A 19,256-nucleotide genomic window follows, 5' to 3' on the forward strand; every position below is an offset into this window, starting at 1 on the left:
GCAGCCATTCGACCCCATCGTTCAGGGCATCCAGCCCATTTCTCCCACATCTCGCTGACTATGAGAACTGACTGTTTATGCGCCGTCACTGACATGCACTGTTGAGACAATTAATGTTATTGATTTACCTGTGAGCAGTCATACTGTGCGCGCGTGTGTGTAAATGCATACGTGCATAATTATGCAGATATACCCTCTGTGAAATCTGATGTACTGACATTTATCATAGCAGACAGAGCGTATATTTTAAGATAGGATAGTGATAGGCACTTCTTGGCAGATACAGACACGAACAGTGTATGGGACGTTACTGGAGCCATGCAGGGTGTCATTCTCAGGGAGCCAAACTGTGCGTGTAAACCCTGGACTTCTGAAAGTCACCGCCGTGCTTCAGCGGTTATAAGAGGGCACAGACAAAGTGTTGTCCAGCGATTTAGAGAAGGCCTTTTAGGACAGGGGTTGCCATAGGACAGAAGAACCCATAGCATGTCTCCTTCATGGATCACGGCTTTCTACGAACATCCGAGGAGGTCCGACGTGAAGCGCATTCGCGACCTGCACGCGGTATCGTCCATCCCTGCCGAGGGAACCGATGGGCCCGGGTATTAAAGGAAAGGTTGATGTGGCGTGCCCAGCAGCACCGAAGAGTGCACAGTGCAAGGAGTCAGGAGCACATCTTTCAACGCTGCCAAGCGCAGACAGCATGAGGACACAGATGGACGCTTCACACCCATTACTGCTCTCCCCGTCTCAAGAGACCCCTGGGCGAGCTCCAGCATCTGGGTTTCGAAACATCGGGCGACGATCTGCAACGAGCGATAAACTCTGGCACGACCTTGGCCCTTCGCTCTAACTGTACCTCCCCACTGACCTGAAATAATCAGCCAAATTCACTGCCGAACTGCTTCAAATTCACATCAGATCCCAAACTGGCAATACAGGCAGTGCCTCGCTCGCCCCAGGAGAGCTACGTCATTCGAAGCCATGTTCCTGAAGCTCGTTGCATTCATTTTACGGATAGTGCAATGTGTAGATTCAGGGGTGGATTTGTAGGACCATACGGTTAGCGTCATGTTTTTGTTTCTCACAGAAAAGTTTGATGTTTGGTGGGGTGAGAATGCTGGCCCGTTATCGTCATCGTCACCTCAGTGTTCAAGACGCTTTTTTTGGTGTGTGTGTGTATATATGTGTGTGTGTGTGTGTGTGTGTGTGTGTGTGAAAAGCTATGTTTCATTTTTTGTAAAGTCAGGCTGTTCAGTTATATTGCACATTTCCCCGGGGATATAAAAAAAAAGAGTTCGGTTTTCAGTTTCGTCATGTCAACCCTTTTTGTTACAGTTTGTGCAAAAGACCACATTCTTTGCTTTATTGTTCAGTTGTGGTTATACACAGGATGTCAGATATCCAGTACCAAACCGTTTCGCATGGGGTCCAGTCACTTCACCTTAGCCACGATGACCTTGCGAGCACTTCACTGGGGTCTTTGGACAGACATCCTGCCTTCATCTGAGCTTTGCTGAATTAAGCCCACGACACCCCGAGAAGGCTTGACCTGCAGCTCACTTTTAACCAATTACATATAAAACCTCTTTAAGCATAAATCCACACTGGCCTCCCTAGTGACTAAGGCCAATACCCAAACTTACACGCATAGACATGCACACACACACACACACACACACACACACACACACACACACACACACACACACACACACACACACAGAGACATGTAACTTTTCCTTTTGTTTTCTTGACCTTGATCTGTGTTTTTCAAAGATGCAGTGTTCTCTTGGGGGGGGTGTCAGTGGTGTCCTTCAAACACGTCCCGCCATGACAATGAAATCCGCAGTTGGATTACAAAGCAGCTGAGTGCGAGTCTGCCTCATATTAGCATATTGGCATATTTCATTAGCATATTATATTAGCATAGTGGACAGTGATCCTCTTTTTTCATATGCCAAGAGCAGCAGCATTAAAAAACAGCAACAACAGCACATAACCATCAACCAGTAGCAGGGAAGCACAGCCAATAAAAGACCCTCATTTACTACACTCCAGTTTTTACTATATTATATATATATATATATATGCAGGTAACGCCCTTGTCCTGGTTACGCATGCAAAAGTCGATACCTACAGCCATGTTTACTTCCCCACCCAGGACAGCACAAAACCAAATGCGATAGACTACCCTTGGAGTGACTTTTATTGACACTTTAAATTTTTTAGATTTAAAACAAAAAAAAAATTAAGACGCGTCAAGGGCCAGACAGGCCGAGCGCCTCGGCGTAAACGATCGGAGAAACGCCCCCTCCCCTTGTGCGCGGAAGGGGAAGAAAAAAGGCACCGTCCGGGGTGAGTCGCCTGCTCTGTGACATTTCCTAATGTAGCTGAGGTCCCCCGAGCCTGCTTCCAATCTGCAGGTATTCGCCCCCGAGCTACACACTCAATTTAGTTGACAAAAAAAGTAGGCTGAAGTTATCTTGAATTAAATTCGTAATGTAGAATGACAATAACGTATTCCCTTGATTTTAATGCTTTTTTTACCCCATTTCCCCACCGCACGTTTTCTTTTTCTTTTTCAGATGCCGGGTCACCTGGAAGGTCAAATATTAATAGAGAGATATTGGAGTTTGTGCATATTAAACTTTTGGCTGAGAATGACCTACAACAATGGCAGAGTCAGTGACCTGGAAGAAAAGGAGACTTTCTTTAGGTTTAAATTAAATTACTGGGTTCTTCTTTTGGTACCTGAAAATTTCAGAGCGGATGAGCTTCCGGAGAGTGTGACTGAGGGCTGACCTTCAGCGCGGGCCTTCTGGGAAATCTCCACTGCGGGAAATAAAGCACAGGAGCCGCGCGGAACAGGAGCGAAGGCCTCAGGCTCGGGTCGTTATGGCGACGAGGTTCACGCAGGGTACGGCACGCGCACGACCCGTCGCTGCGTTCCCGTTCATCTGGCCGAGCTGTTTCCTCTTGTTCGGGCCACCGTCGCGATGAAGAAATCCTAGTGTGTAAAAGGAGTGTAAATGACTCCCTCATTCATTCGGACGGGGGATCATTAACATTCCAGTGCTGCGCTTAGGAGGGGCAGATCTGAAGGACATCAGTGGTGCCTTAAACCGGTGGGGGGGCACTTTCTCCCTACCCCTGCTTCTTACGGCACTGCATCTCTGTCTGTATCAATTAATGAGATCACGTATTCATAATTAAAGCGTATTGATCCACGGCAAGCAAAACACGCCATCTGTAAATGGACCGTGTCACCTTCCCGCTGAAACGCCTGCTCCGGTTGAGGCAAATTGGCTCCACTTTGTTTTCCATTTCACCTGTACCCCCCAACCCCCATAAATACCCCTGTGTCCCCCAATGAGCTCCGAAGCAAAAGAATAACTGAGTACATAAATAAAGGCTAGCTTGCTCTGTGGATGCTAAGCGTGCTTCAGAGGTTGACCGAAAGACGGATAATTTATTTAAGTATTTAAGTGCCGTTTATTTATTTGGTAAAAAATTCACCACGGATCTCGTTTCTCTTGTCAGTTCATGGTCAGAAGCGTTAATTAAAAGTAAATCAGTTTAATGTATTTAATTGCTAAACAAGAACTGCTTGTGCGTTTTACTGCTGATGTGGAAAAGTCTGCTTTTTTATTATTATATTGTTAAACTGACACAACTCAGATTAATGCCCTGAATTTCAAGCGTGAAAAAAACACTTAATTAGCGGTTAATTCGGCCGTGACCTTTGCACCTCTGGAAAGCTAATCCTCTGTATTTGCAACAACACAGCTTTCCCTAATGAGAGCTTGGCACTCTGTTCATGCGGTTATTTAGCGAATGATGCCCCTCTTCTTCTTCATTACCTCAGTTTAACAAATGCCAAGGTTGGCACTCTGCTGTCCAGCTCAAACTCTACATCAATCGCTTGAGCATGTCGGACTTTTAGGCAAAGGTGGTGACATCCGGGTCATTGTAATTCCGAGTAAAACCATTCAGGGGACTGTTTAGACTTCCCTTTTAGTTCCAAAAGGAATTTTTATGATGGCACCCCACACAAAAGCTCCGACTTGCCAACGAGATCAGCGGTTCTGTCGATATGGTCTTGGCTGGTGGGAGTTTTCTTGGGTGTTTGGGTGTTCAGACCTCTCTCTCTCACACGTCCCCCCCCCTCAAACCTTCCTCAGGAAGGACTCGGGCTATAAATCTCTGCCAAACGCGAGGGGCCAATCTTGGCAACTCGTTGATTATGTGCAAGCGAAAGTCAGAGGAAGTCACTCCCTCCCCGCATCCGTCAGGACGAGCAGGGACGCATCGGTGTCAGAGTCCCTGCCGTGAAGACGCACCCGCCGAGAGAAACAGATGGCACAGTGGTGAGAGAGTGACGAAAAGAGTGAGAGAGAGAGACAGAGAGAGAGAGAGAGAGAGAGAGAGAGATAGACAAAAAGGAGAAAATAGAAAATGTGATGGTTGGAGTTTTCTATATCAAGGGTAATTTAGAGACGCACTATTAAAGATTCATTTTTATTTCCTATCTGTGGGTTACCTGCACCACAGCTTGTATTCAGGCATAGGTACATGCCCCGATTTATAAAAAAAATGAAAAAATGTTCTCAAAATGTTCACCAAAAGCAAAATACAATGTCATTGGATCTCCAAACGCTGAACAAATGTGTATGCAATTCCTGTAAAGTCTCACACATGCTCGCGCCCAAACCGTGTGTCTGTATTTTAGTTCCTGTTGCAGGTGATGCTTACTTACGTCACACTGCCCGCCAATTAATTTGTAATTAGTGAGGAGAGAAGCCTCGATGTTCTGACGTGCTGCACTGCGTGTGATATCGAAGCGTAAAGCCTCGCCGAGGTCTAATGAACCCTCGTGCTAGTCTGCAGTCTCCAGATTGCATAATTCGGTGGCTTGAGTGCAGCTGGGGCTGTCGCCTGTGGCGCGTGGGTGCTGATATGAAGTGCCACACGCCTTCGATATGTCGCAAACCCAAGACACCTGCGCTCTGTTTACAGAGATGCGGCCGGCGCTGTAATCACTGACAAATACCTCGTGTTGATTAAGCTGTCCTCTTGTAAGTTACCTGTAGATAAACCATGCTAACTCCGGGAACATAAATGCATTATGATCTTATTGCGGTCAGCTGTCCTGCTGCAAGTGGAAACACGAGGTCTTACCCTTTGGACCTAAAAGGCAAAATTCCCTCCTGGATTTTGGGATCACTGGTGGTACGTTTATGCTGTAGAACCCTGGGGTATTTGTCCTATCTTCAGAAGCACGTGAGTTTGGTCCCTGATGATGCTACAGCCCATCCATGAACGAAAGAGAAGACAAAATTGGCTGTGCTCTTGGGGAAGGATGAGCGGCGTAGTCCGTCACTCCCCTGTCAATCATGGGCGTCATATGACAGAAAGGGGTGGATGCAACAGAGGAGGGTGGATAGTGCTGTCCTCTGAGTGTGCTACCCCGCCCCCTGATGTTGCCTGAGCCTCAGCTTGAAAAAATGTGGTAATTGGCTACGTGTGGCTGGGAAGAAGCATGTAACAGCCATCAATCCTCTGTGAATGGCAGCTGTTTGTGAAAGGGGAGAATGAACTAACAGGCAGAAATAGGCTTAAATTACTAAAATAGGGAGAAACCTCTGCCCCCACAACCCCAAAGGAAAGCGAAAAACATCATTCAAGGTTTCTACCCTCCCTCTCTCTGAAGGCAAATTGGTTACATCAACTAGTCTGTTTAGTTGGAATCGGCTAAAATGGGCCATCAGGTAAATGGGCCAGATAAGGTTGAAAAACCATAGCCCTTTAGAATTTTACAGACAATGCTAATAACCGATCTTGCATTGTTGTTTCCACAATGATTGACATGTAACAATAGTTTTGATTGGCCTGAGGTTACTAAGGTGGGTTGGGCAGTGTGTTACACGAAGTAGGTCAGAGAAATGGTATGGTAAGAGTGCATGATATAGCAAATTACAGTCATCACTAATAGGTGAGCAATTATAAGATGACCAGCAAAGCAAAATGTTGATGAATATTGTTTTAACAGGCTCTTTCATACTGGCCCTTTTTAGCTTAACCAGCTAGTAAAATGGGTCACGATTTTCATCTGAAATGGGCTACATACACACACAATCTTACACAGACATTACACATGAAATGAGGTTGCAGAACAAGTTCATAGGTCTAGATATGTATCCACTGCAAAATCTTGAAAAGAAGAGAAAAAGATATGAGTACAGCCAGTGGAGAAGGTATAAGGTGCTGCGTTAATGAGATGGGGAAGGCAGATGCCAAACATTCACTTTTCAGCAAGGCCTCTGAACATCCCAAGACCACTTTGCAAAGGCGGCAAAGTCACCGGCTCTGACTACACGCCTGGGAGGAAGTGATACCTGCCAATTGAACCTGAGAAAGATCTGGCCAGTCTTCAAAATGGGTTTCCCCTTTACCAAAAGAGATGTCCGAGGAACTGCATTTAAATATGCAACGGCCAGTAATATCAAAGGTTTCTCTGAAGTTAAAGGCAATGCTGAGTATTAGTGATTTCAAAACTTTTTGAAATGGAATCCAGGCCTCAGCATTAAGAAAGCAAAAGCTCTCTCGGCAGCGGGATCAGCAGGGCTGACCCCTGAGGTGGTCGGGAAGTGCTTTTAACAGTAGGGAAATACGCTGTGGGAACCTGAAATCAAAAGCGTTCCACCACATCTTTGGAATTGCGATGAGTCAGGCCTGCAAGCCCGGTTTTGGTCCGCGTGTGTAGCGGGGGAAGGTGGGTCAGCCCCGTGTGCAGGTAAGTGCTCTGGGAAAGGCAAGCGCATGCCAGTCCTTGCTGCAGTGGTGAGATCCTGAGGCATGATGGTCATCTATAAAAGGAAGCGACTAAAGTGTCAGCTGGATAATGAGTGACCAGTTGCTGGACTGAGATCAGATGTTCCTGGACGGAGGTCAGATGTTCATGCAACTGATGAAGGATGCAAATGTGATGGCCTATCCATCTTACACCACACATGGCCTCCAGACTGCTGATGGAGCACTTTTCAAAAGAAGCCACTGTGGCATGAGGACAGGCAGAAGAAAGGTGATGAGGATGCCAGAACAGAAGCTCCCTGATGCTCTTCAGTGTTCTTCTCTCTGCTTCACCGGGCTTGGCAGAAGACTGTGACAGTTGAAAAAGCCCTGGTTGGATTCAGAGGCATATTCCCTGTTAACAAGGACATGTTAGGGATATTCCCTGTTAACAAGGACATAATCCCTGATGATGTGTACTAAACATCATGATAGAGAAGGCTGTGCTACCCACAGCTGCTGGGCTGTCAGATGGTAGATGAACCGCCAATCCTGACTTTGAGTGATGATGTGGTTCCCTGGGAATCCATGATCATCCCATCTCAGGAGAATAAGGAGAGGTCCTTATTCCATGTCACTCATGAGCAAGACACCATCAGGAGGAGGGTTAACCCTCCTAAACTTTCAGGTCTTCCATAGATGACCAGTCACCTTCAGTGACAAAAGACCCATGCCAAAATAGAAAAGGAGTGCAGAACAAGGACAGAGACCCCCACCTACAATTTAACAAGCATCTGCAAAGACTGTTTGAAGGGAACTCAGGATGGGACTTAACAAGACCCGACTAGATGAGATATTAAAGCCCTAGCTACAGTTCCACAGCCTTACGTACACACACACACAAAACAGATTCAAAAACCAGCATGCACATACACAGCTGTACATGCCCTCAGAGATGCACTCACATGCAAAACCACACACACACACACACACACACACACATCATAAAGACACCAGTGCATAGAAACACGCATCCATACATGACCAATTAATTTCTGGATGCAATTTACAATGAAAATTTGTTCAAATTTTTATTGCAATGAAATGTCTTTACCATGTTGTTACTGTGTGGGGAATTTTTTTTTAGTATTTTTGTCTTGTTTTATTTCTATATTCTTAGATTTCTAAACTCCTTGTGTGTTTTTTTTTTGTTTGTTTTTTTTTTCATTCAGGCTAGTCTATAGTCTGTTTGTGCCTCATGAAGAGACTCAGGCCAGTTCATAAAAACATCACTGGATCTCATGCATAGCTTATTTAATGTTTTTATAAATAATTCACCAAAAAGGTGAGCACTGACTGCCGTGTGTACGTGACCCCAACTGGCTAGCACTAATCGGCGGAGAGCTGAAAGCCAATTAAGTTATTGCACCCACCCAGAGAGTCGGCCAGCTACCGGCAGCCACTGGCCTGCGGCGTGCGGTCTCGTCAGAACTCAAGATCGCGCTCTCCCCAGCGCAAGTTAACAACAGCTGCATGTAAACTGTAGCATGTCGTTTCTCAACTGAAGATTAAAAAGTGGGGGTTTTATTTATGTGTGAGTCGTGTGTGTGAGTCGCGTGTGTGTGTGTGTGTGTGTGTGTGTGTGTGCCGGTGCGCGCGTGCCGCTGGGCTGATGGCTTTTTAACTGCCAAACAGGCCTCTCTTCCTCTCTTGGCCTCTCCTCTCACCACATAACGAGCCTCTTCTCTCTGAGGTTATTAACGAGCCGAGCGGTAATGAGCCTCCATGTTTTATAGGGACGGATCGTCGCGGCAACAGGCCCGCCTGTTGCTCCGAAACCGCTCAATCATTCCGAGCGCGCTGCAAGCTCGGCTCCGCCGTTCCCAGCTCATCATTCATTACAACTTTGTTTTGAGGGTAACGCCAGCCCGGCTGCCAGCCCGCCGCCGGATCGCCGCCGTCCTCGACTCGCCGGCTCTCGGCGGGAAGTGCTTTTGAGCCAAAGTGTGTTTTTGTTTGTCTCGGCGTCGCCGTTGCCGCACATGTTGTTGTCGGCGTGACGCGCAAGAGACGGGACTGGAATCAGTTTCCGCTTATTTAGGATACGTTAGGGAGATCGTTTTGGTTCTCGCGTTGAGTTGAATTATCTAGCTGAGGGGAGGGAGAAAAATTAAAAATTCCGTGCTGCGGTCAAAGGGGCTGGACTGGAAATAAACGGGATTGACCCTTCTGTTGGAAAGACACATTTATTGTCCCCTACGTAATTGAACTAACAGATGCAGAGAGGAATTCACATCTGTAGTCCCCACATGAAGAGCTTGCTTTGGAAAAGGAGACATTAATGGATATACTCTATAAAGGATAGATGCAAGACCATAGTGTGTGTGTGTGTGCATGCGTGCGCATGTGTGTTTGTGCCTATACAGACCAAATTAATACAAATGCAGGCAATAAACATTATTACACACATGGACCTGTAAGACCACATTATTATCGATCCACGAATATTACACACACACAGGAGGATTTCTCTGTGTGTGTGCGTGCACACGCCACACACTCTGCACCAAGATTAATATTGATGCTGGCAATGAACATCTGGTGGAGATGGGGAAGTCCAGCTGTTACTGTGAGACACACACATACACACACACACACACACACACACACACACACACACACACACACACACACACCTCACTCCTCACGTATGTGCACCCAACCCGTACAAACCCACTTTCTCACCACCGGACAAGGTGAACTATAACAGCACCATATGTGTCTTGTTCCTTTTAACCACTATAAAATGGAAGCATGTTTCTTGGCACACTTTGACCTCCATAAACTGCAATTACAGGACCAAAATTGAACACTTCCTGGGTTTTTCACACGTCACCACACTCCAACCCCACTCTCTGTTCCCAACTCCAGCACACCCACGGACGACCTCACTGGAGCTTTGGAAGTTGGTTCAGGCGTGTCGGAACACATCGACTTCTCAAATGCAGGAGATATGACCAAACCAGCCATACGCAATCACAAAGCAATAGAGTCTTAATAAAAATGTGCCAATCTGCACTAGAAAATGTAAAACTTTACGTAAACACATCCTGCGCACACGGACGGTTGTTGTCAGGTTGTCAGGTCAACTATGGAAATGAACAAACAAAAAGAGACTGTGTTTTGATGGCATTTTACGTTTAAATGAAAAAAAATGATAGAAGTTACACCATAGTATCTAAAAAGACCTCATCGCTTAAAGCATTTGTAGGAAGAGTATATATTTGCATTTACATTTACTGCATTTAGCAAACGCTCTTATCCAGAGCAACTTACAAAAGTGCTTTGTCATTTACCCATAGAATATATCCTAGCCAGTACAGTAGGTTAGGCTCCAAGATACCAATGAACTAGAATACTGTTGATATACAGGAATTACTGCTGATACCTGGAAGTGCAAAATGCATAAGGTCTATCTTAGAAGATGATAAGTGCTATAAACAATAAATACTAGAGTTTGTTAGACAGCATCAGTGTAATAAACAATACCCTACAATAAGTATTAGTTTAGTTAGTCAGTGTAGGAGCAGGGTCAGTTATCATTTAAATATTCCATGAATAGATGGGCCTCCAGTCTGTGTTTGAAGACTGCAAAGGACTCTACTGTCCAGACAGCCAGTGGAAGTTCATTCCACCATCTAGGAGCCAGGACAGAATAGTCTCCATGTTTGTCTTACATGAGATTTGAAGCATGCTATTTCAAGCCGAGCCGTACTTGAGGTTCGAAGTACTTGAGGTACAGATCAGGCTTTGACCATTGACCTCATGTATGGAGGGGCTGGTCCATTTTTGGCTTTGTAGGTGAGCATCAAGGTTTTAAATCTGATGCGTGCAGCTACTGGGAACCAATGAAGGGAGCGCAGCAGTGGAGTGACATGTAAACTTCAGAAGATCGAAGACCAGTCGTGCTGCTTGCGTTCTGGACAAGTTGTAGAGGTTTGCCATCGTTGGAGAAGTAGAGGAACCTCCACACAGGTCATGTGACGCATTCATTAGGGGGAAGCTAAAAACGTATTTTTATTATTAGCGTTCTTTTTAAATTCCTGGTCAGAACGTGGCTTGTGTGGTTCGGACTTGTGTTAGTCTCAGGCGTGCTAACACAGGTGCTCGGCCCAAATACACAACGCGTCCTCGGTCTCTTGCACCTCTCTGGCGTAAATGTCGGAGGGAATGAGTGGAGCACTGTAAAACGCGGACGCGCGGGCGGACACAGTTGGAGACCTGGGCTTCTCTGCTCAGGGGTGGAATTTGATTCTGGATTTTTGATAGGAGCGAAACGATGAAGGATTCCATAGTGATTCAAAACTGCTGAAGCAGGGCTGCACTGTATCTGGGCACCCTCCCCGAAACACATGAACACACACACTTACACACACACACACACACACACACATGCAAATCGACACACTCGCGCACACACAGTAATATTCCAGGTTTTCGCACGTCATCTCCTAACACCTGACCTAAAGACGACAGGAGGGTTATGAGCTGTAATAAAAACCCTCGGCTTCCTGCATATTTGAAGGAGAGGAGCTGTTAAGTTGTTCAACACACCATGCAAAAATCACCGCCCACTCCAAACCAACAATGAAAGCTTCTCTTCCATGTGGCTTGTTTCAAAAACAACTTATCTTAAAGTAAATAAATCATATGTATATAAATATATATATAGGTATTATTAGGAGAATTATAAATATTGTTGTTATTATTAATATTAGTAGTAGTACCTCTAGTAGTAGTTGTATCAGCCCATTATCCATCGTTGCCATGGCAAAGGAGAATTATAATGCTCCTAAATTAGGTCTTATTTTGTGCAACAAACCAGAAATGTGTTGAATTTCAAGTGAATGGAGTTTATCATTTTAAATGTATCATCTCTCGCGAAATGTTTGTAAAGCACCACACCTGTATAGAGCTCAGGGCGTAACAAATGACAGTGAGCCTGCACAGTGAGTTTGGAGGAACTAAGGATGTAAGACCTTGTGCGCTTTTAGATAGGGTGTGTGTGTGTGTGTGTGTGTGTGTGTGTGTGGGTGGGTGTGTGTGTGCGTGTGCGTGTGAATGTGTGTGTGTGTGTGTCTGCACATTCTCTCGTCCTTGAGTCCTGCAGTGAGTGCAATATCAAATGGCAAATAAATAAATAAATAAATAAACAAATAAATAAATAAAACTAACAACCACAACAAAAAGCCCAAAAGTTAGAGAGATTCTGATCATCGGATTAATTAATTCAGCACTGCAGCTTTTTGCAATGACCTGGCAAAGAGCTATGAGGTATCTGCACAAATACAATGAAGTCCATTATGCTCTCTCTCTCTCTCTCTCTCTCTCTCTCTCTCTGTCTCTCTCTCTCTCTCTCTCTCTCTCTCTCTCTCTCTCTCTCTCTCTCTGTCTCTCTCTCTCTCTCTCTCTGTCTCTCTCTCTCTCTCTCTCTCTCTCTCCCTCTCTCTCTCTGTCTCTCTCTCTCTCTCTCTCTCCCTCTCTCTCTCTGTCTCTCTCTCTCTCTCTCTCTCTCTCTCTCTCTCTCTCTCTCTCTCTCTCTCTCTCTCTCTCACACACACACACACACACACACACACAGCTCTGACTGATAGCTAGCCTTGTCCACTGTTGCATTCTCTTTGTTTCATGGATTTCATTAGGCTCACACACACACACACACACACACACACACACACACACATTCTTCCAGTGCTTTCATTAGATGCTCGGTGGAAATGAATTATATTATTATAGTTAGATAATATCATGCAGACTTTGTCTTGGAGTCGGTTTTGGAGCTGATGGGGGGAGGGTGTTACAATGTCATGCAGTCCCTATGGTCAAACAACCTTGTTTGTGTGTATGTGTGTGCTCACTATTTGCAAGTGTGTGTGTGTGTGTTCATTAAAAAAAATACTTCAGAGGGTCACTGATCTTTCCTGGAGATCTGTGTGTCTAATTTCTCACTGTAAACAATAAATCATTTGAGAGAGAGAGAGAGAGAGAGAGAGAGAGAGAGAACTAGGTCATGCCTACAGGCTTCGGTACAACCCGTGGTTGATAATAGACCCTTACCACATTATTCTGGTGCACCAGGTTGATTTCACACACACCCAGCTAGGTGCCGTGGCATCATCTGTCTGACAGGGGCCTTGAAGTGCACAGAAAACACGGGGCGAGTTTGCGACACGCCTTTGCCATTTACAGTGCGCTAAAGCGCACAGTCCTTAGCCGATGCCGGTTTCCGCACGGATCGACTGTCTGTGAGGTACCAGGTAGTCAGCAGAGCAGACAGGTGTATGGTGTCAAATATATAACTGGAGCTTTCACATTTGTAGCCGAGGCCTGTCATCTCTACCCCGCAAAAGCAACAGTAGAGTTTCCCCAATACGGTCTGTATCACAGGCTGTGATAAAATACCACAGCCCCAAGCACAGACAGTTAATTCAGTTTATTTAATAAGTAATTAATTCCGTTCCATTCATCTAGTGCAAATATAGGTTTTATTTCTAACTGATCGCTAATGTGCCTGATTCAGCTCATTACAGTGTTGATCTAGGAAAGTCACAGTTTGATTGCTTCACTCAGCTGTAGATATTTTATGAAAGAGCCCAGATCTACATATACACGGTCTGAACGGGGCTGTGGATGGCGGTGTGCTCAAACGACAATGCTGACGCTCAGGTTGGCGAGTTGAAATCTGGATGAATGAATAAGGAGCTTTGTTGTAGATTTCCAATCGGAGGTTTGTGGACCTTGCGTCAAGGAATCCCCACTTCCTGTTTACCACTGTCCAGCTCTACATCCACTTCCTGTGTCCATCTCTCACCCATATTCTGTGTCTACCAGCCAATGCTTTAGTCCAGTGAAACCTTTCCATTTGTACCAGTACTGGATTGCTAGCTTGTAGATGCATGGACCACATGTATGTATGTATGTGTGTGTATGTCTATGTGCATGTGGAGTACTACAGTGTGTTCATGTGTTGTTGATGGACAGCTCTGTTTTGTAAATCATCAGGGGTGCCAAAAATGGCGTTGTTTAGCACATATACCAATTTACTGAGAATGTATCCTCAGTAATGAGCTTACACTTCACACCCCATGTACAGAATCAATACTGCCAATGCTGCCTTCAGAATGCTTGGCTGGTGCGAGTTAAGACATTCAAGTATCAGTGATGGCGATTATTTGCCATGATCAGAAGGTGATATTCATCATAATGACACCATGACATGGGGAATTTCCAGATTTGTTGAACATGGCCCTGCGCAGCGATAACACGGAGACACCAGTGGGCGCACGATTTTCAGTCACTCTTAGTTCGTGGAGCTGCTCCATTCTCCGGCGAGGCCCGTTAATCAACACCGAGGGGAAGTGCAGCTCTCCATTTGACCAGCAGCTGTGCTGTAAGTCACATAACGTCGACACATGCACTTAGAAGTTTTTTAGTAGGAGATAAATATATATATATATATAATTATATAAGGGCCTCAATAGAAAGTGCCGGGCTAATGTGTAATGAGTGGATTTGAGGGACAAGCATTTTTAACTTCCATCAAGAGAGACGGCCTTTGAAAGTGCAGCGAGCAAATGACATTCATAATTATCCCCCGGAGAGCGTTTATTGGACCTAATGGCCCTCCGCGCGACTCACAGAGACGCTTTGAATACGCGTGCGCTTTCCCCTTGTAATTTTGGACAGCAACATCTCTGTTCAGCTGTCAGAGCCCAAATCTGTGCCTATTGGTGCCTATCGGTGTCTATTCCTGGTCCACCATCATGCAACGGGCGTTTACATTACTGGCGTCCAGACATGTGGCGTGTCTGAACCTGCAGCATGCAACGAACAGGTCAGTAGCACCAGAGAGAGAAGAAATGCAACAACATTTAAAGGGGGAGCAGGACTTTTATTGTAGAATGTATTTTAGATATACTCAATAAATCAAATAAAAAACAAACAAACAGATATTTGAGGCAGCATGACTGGAAAAAACATGTGTAGTTTGAAATTGTAGTCTGGCCTTCCTGCATGTCTACCTACCTGCCCACAGGCTGCGTGTTAAGGTAAACAGAGAACAGCAAGATTACGAGCAAAAAGAGGTTGGATAAAGCAAGATGATCATTGTAGTTTGTAACTTCATTCTGTATGTCGCTCTGTATAAGAGCATCTGGCAAATACAGTAAATGTAATGCAGAGTGAAGGTCAGTGGCTTTCTAACGTAGGTTAGTTATCTGGACACTAGCTGTTTTGGCAGCAAACCTTGCAGTTGGAATTCGCTAAACTTCCAAAACTTTGGTGTATTTTGCACCGTGTGCTTACAGGGTCATGCTCCCAGACAGCTCTGCATGTGGATTATTATTCTGGTGAGGTAACTCTACTGTGTTTGGCAAAGGATTCGCTCATAGGACCTTTAACAATGAATGTAAACACAAACTGCTACCTCATTACTGTATTTTCAATAATAATAATAAATCACAAGTGAAACCAAGACTGCCGTTTTAGGAGTGTAATTTGTTACACTTTGAGAATACGCAGTTCCCAAATAGTAACAGATTAGACTCTTAAAGCAGTATTCTTAGCATTACGTAGGAAGAGAAGAAACATTTATTTTGGCAAATTTCTCGCTCTGTTTGGTAAATGAGATATATTTAAGAATCTGTGGACATTTGATCATGATTAAGTCCTGATAATGAATGTTAAGATAAACCATGGATGAGAATGTAGAAACTGTCGTCATGCTCAGTTTTCACCTGAGTTGGAAGATTGGTGCGCAGTACTCTGGCCACTGGCCCCTCCTGAGAGAGAGAGAGAGAGCGAGAGCGCGAGCGCACAGGAAGGGCACAGCGAGAATGCCCACATCACCACTCGCATCCCTGCAGCCTGTAAACTATGTAAAAATCAATGTTATGTTAATGTTGTTCAGATGTGTTGATTTGGCTGTAAGTGCTTTAATTAGCTTGTCTGTCCTCCAATTTTCTTTTAGCATTTTTAGGCCCCTTATCGCTCGTGCTTTTCTCTAAAGTTACCTTCCCACTTATCGCGTGTGTGTCTCTACATTTCCCTTCCCTCTTTCCCCATCAGTCTGTAGTTTTGTCTGTTGCTGCGTTCTGTTAAATAAACAGTGTGTTGCTTAGCATTGAAAATAGCACTCCCTGGGTCTTCTACACAGACAGTATACAGTGGAATAAGAGGATGTCAAGAGAGACACCCACAAAGGCAGCAGGCTGATGCAGTGGAGAGAGAGAGCAGAGGTTTGGGTTGCAGGGTTACAGCAGAGGCGGGCCCGGCTATCGCTCTGAAATAGATAATGATCGTCACTCTTTTATCAGCCCCTTAAGAGAAATATCAGTGTAAGCTGTAATCTCATACAGCAGGAGTCACACAAAGCCTCCGTGTTCTGGGTCACTACCCAGATCTGCAGATCTGATCAATCATCTAATCATATAAACGCACACATGCGCGCGCGCACACACGCACACACGCGCGCACACGCACACACAGCCAAATTTCTGTCACCTTGTATTTGCACAGAGGTCGAGTACAGAGAGAGAAACTCTATATAGCTATGTGTTCCTCTGAGACATTACAGTGTATTTCAGTGGCACAAACTCCTCCACTTGTGATATTAAAGTGTGTGTGTGTGTGTGTGTGTGTGTGTGTGTGTGTGTGAGTGCACCAGAGAGTATATTGTGTGTCTGTGCTCTTATGTTCTCCACACTTCTATAAGAGGCAAACATACACAGGTTGTCCAGTCCTTCAGTGGTTAGGCTGTATCTCTGTCTGCATTCCATGTGCATAAGTAATATTTATTTATAGAGCACATTCCTACAACTGCAGTTGATCCAAGACAATGTACAACAATGAAAGTCTTTAAACAAGGTTATTAAAAAATATAAAACACTTCAGACAAAGAAGATATTTCCTAGAATGTCACCCAAAAGCTCGCTATATATGTCATCCAAATGTTGTCTCCAAAATCTAGTACACAAAAGTATATTTTGAATTTTAAAATTTGCCAAAGAAGCGTTTCTGATCTCCAAAGGTACAGTGTTCCAAAGCCTTGAGGCAGCAGCGGCAATCTACTTTAATTTAGCACAAGGACCAATTAGAAGCTGCTGTAAAGGTGACCTCAAAGATCTGGGAGCAGAACATGGACACCACAGACCTAAAATATGCACACAGCCAACCCGTTTGTTGAAAACAAACAAACAAAGTTTTGCGCTGAATTCTAACATACTGGTGAGCTGTGACATGCAGCTAGCATTGGAGTAATGTCCTCTATGTTTTTACACAACTAATTACACATGCAGCAGCATTTCTGCACCATTTCTGCACCATTTTGCATACCATTTTGCATATATGCTGTGTCTTTGTATAATGTTGGAAAAATGATGTGCTTTTTCAAATTAAATCAAGTGGATGAATATTTTTTGCCACTTAAAAGCACTGGGCAGACCTCTCTGCTTGGTCTTCTCTCTGTCCTAGTAATATCAGTCCATCCATCCATCCATCCATCCATCCATCCATCCAATCTTGTCTGTTGATGGTTTAGGTTCTTTGTCGTGGTGCAGCATTCATTAATTCTTTACATATACAACCCACTGTGTGTGTGCGCGCGCGTGCATGTATGTGTGTGTGTGAATAATAGAAAATAGACACACAGCGTATCTATGGGTGGTGCCAAAACACACAGGGAAGCATCTACATTCCACACATCTGCTGCATCTAAGCTCAAACTAACCCTAAATGTTACACACACCCACTACAATACAACCTAAAGTTCCATTCAGCTCTACTCCATTAGAGCAGCTCGACTCTTGAGTGGGCCTCACCGCTGAAGCCGCCGGGCTGATTGTGTGTCAGCCGTAGCGTATCTCTGCATGTGCTCAGTGGATCATGAGCTGCTGCAGTGCGTTTAGCTGTAATCAGGAATCCTTGAGAGGGAAAAAAAACTTTGACTAAGATGCATTGTGTTGTGTTTTTGTGTGTGTGTGTGTGTGTGTGTGTGTGTGTGTGTATGTGTGTGTTTTATCTTGGTTTAATTAATTACGTTGATGATATCGAGTTTGAGGCAGAGGGTCTGAGCTCCCCTGAGATGCTTTTTGTATAAGGCCTGAAATTCTTTCTATTCTCTTCTGCAGGTTGGTTCATTATAGAGGTATGATGGGATTGAGTTTAACTCCCACCCCTGCAAATAGCTCTATTATGGAGCACCACGCTGAGGTAATCAGAATGGGACACTGGGATAGTGAGGTCATTAATCTGAGACGGAGTTTGTGGATGGTGATTGATAACAATGAAAATCCAAAATGGCGGCAACAGGGTAAGGCGGCTAATGTCCGGTGCTGAAGGGGAAAAAAAAACATTATAGATTTCAAGGCCGCAGAATAAACATTAACCTGACTGCTTTTTGACAACAGAAAAGACCACCATGGAATAATAACATATTGGTTGTTGTTTTTTTTGTTTGTTTGTTTTTATTGGGTGTTTTTTTTGGACAGGCATGCTTTCAAACACACACGTGACTGTGCACCAATATAAGCTTTGGCTTAATGTAGTCAAATTAATTACTGTGATTGTCAATTGTAATTGTAAAGTTTTCTGATGGAAATACCAAAGCAATTTGTATTTTTTTCCCTCTCAGTGCTAAAAGAGTTTCATACGATGCATGTTTCAGAAGTCAAAACTGCTCTGTCTGTCTGTCCACATTAAGAAGATGTCGGTTTTGTTTGCCATGTTCCTTCCCCTCGCACAACATACTTCAGCGAGGACATCCCGCCTCTGTGGTCCCTCAGTCTTTTTTCATTAAACTTGGTTTTGGTTCCCCCTCCAGAGAGCGCTGTTCTGTTCTTGTTGGCAGATAAACCCTGATTATGCAGCAGCAAACAACCCAGACAGAGGGATAGGAACAACCAGACAGAAAGGTCATGAATATGCAATCAAAGAAAGCATTCGACTCATTTCTGGAGCCAACTGACATGCCGATTTCCCAGCTATGGAGGAATTATCTGGAGAAATTAGTGTATCCTTTAACAGGGGCTCCTGACTCTGGGAAGGTTGTTTTAGTCTGGGCTTTCTGCTTACATGTCCATATTGGTTGAAGAGTGTAGGATTTGCAGGCTTTGGTATTTTATAGATTTCCTGTTGTAGGAGCAGGTGACTGTCTTTTGAATTGTGTCTTGTGTTGTCTCATTGTAAGTTATACACTGAGAGAGCTAATAAAAGCTTTAGCATTGACGCGTGATGTTTTTTTAGAGTTGTTGTTTCTCAACATAAAAATGAAAGAAGTGTTAAAACCAGAGGCTGAAGTATTCGGGTCATAGACATTGTCAAGCCATTACGTCTGTCGAAGTCGACTGTCAGCCTCATTGTTAAGGGTCGACCAATTCACTGGTGATCTTACCAAAGCAAACAATCTG

This window comes from Electrophorus electricus, chromosome 23 (genome assembly GCF_041902795.1).
Source record: "Electrophorus electricus isolate QZ-2024a chromosome 23, ASM4190279v1, whole genome shotgun sequence".
Lineage (NCBI taxonomy): Eukaryota > Metazoa > Chordata > Actinopteri > Gymnotiformes > Gymnotidae > Electrophorus > Electrophorus electricus.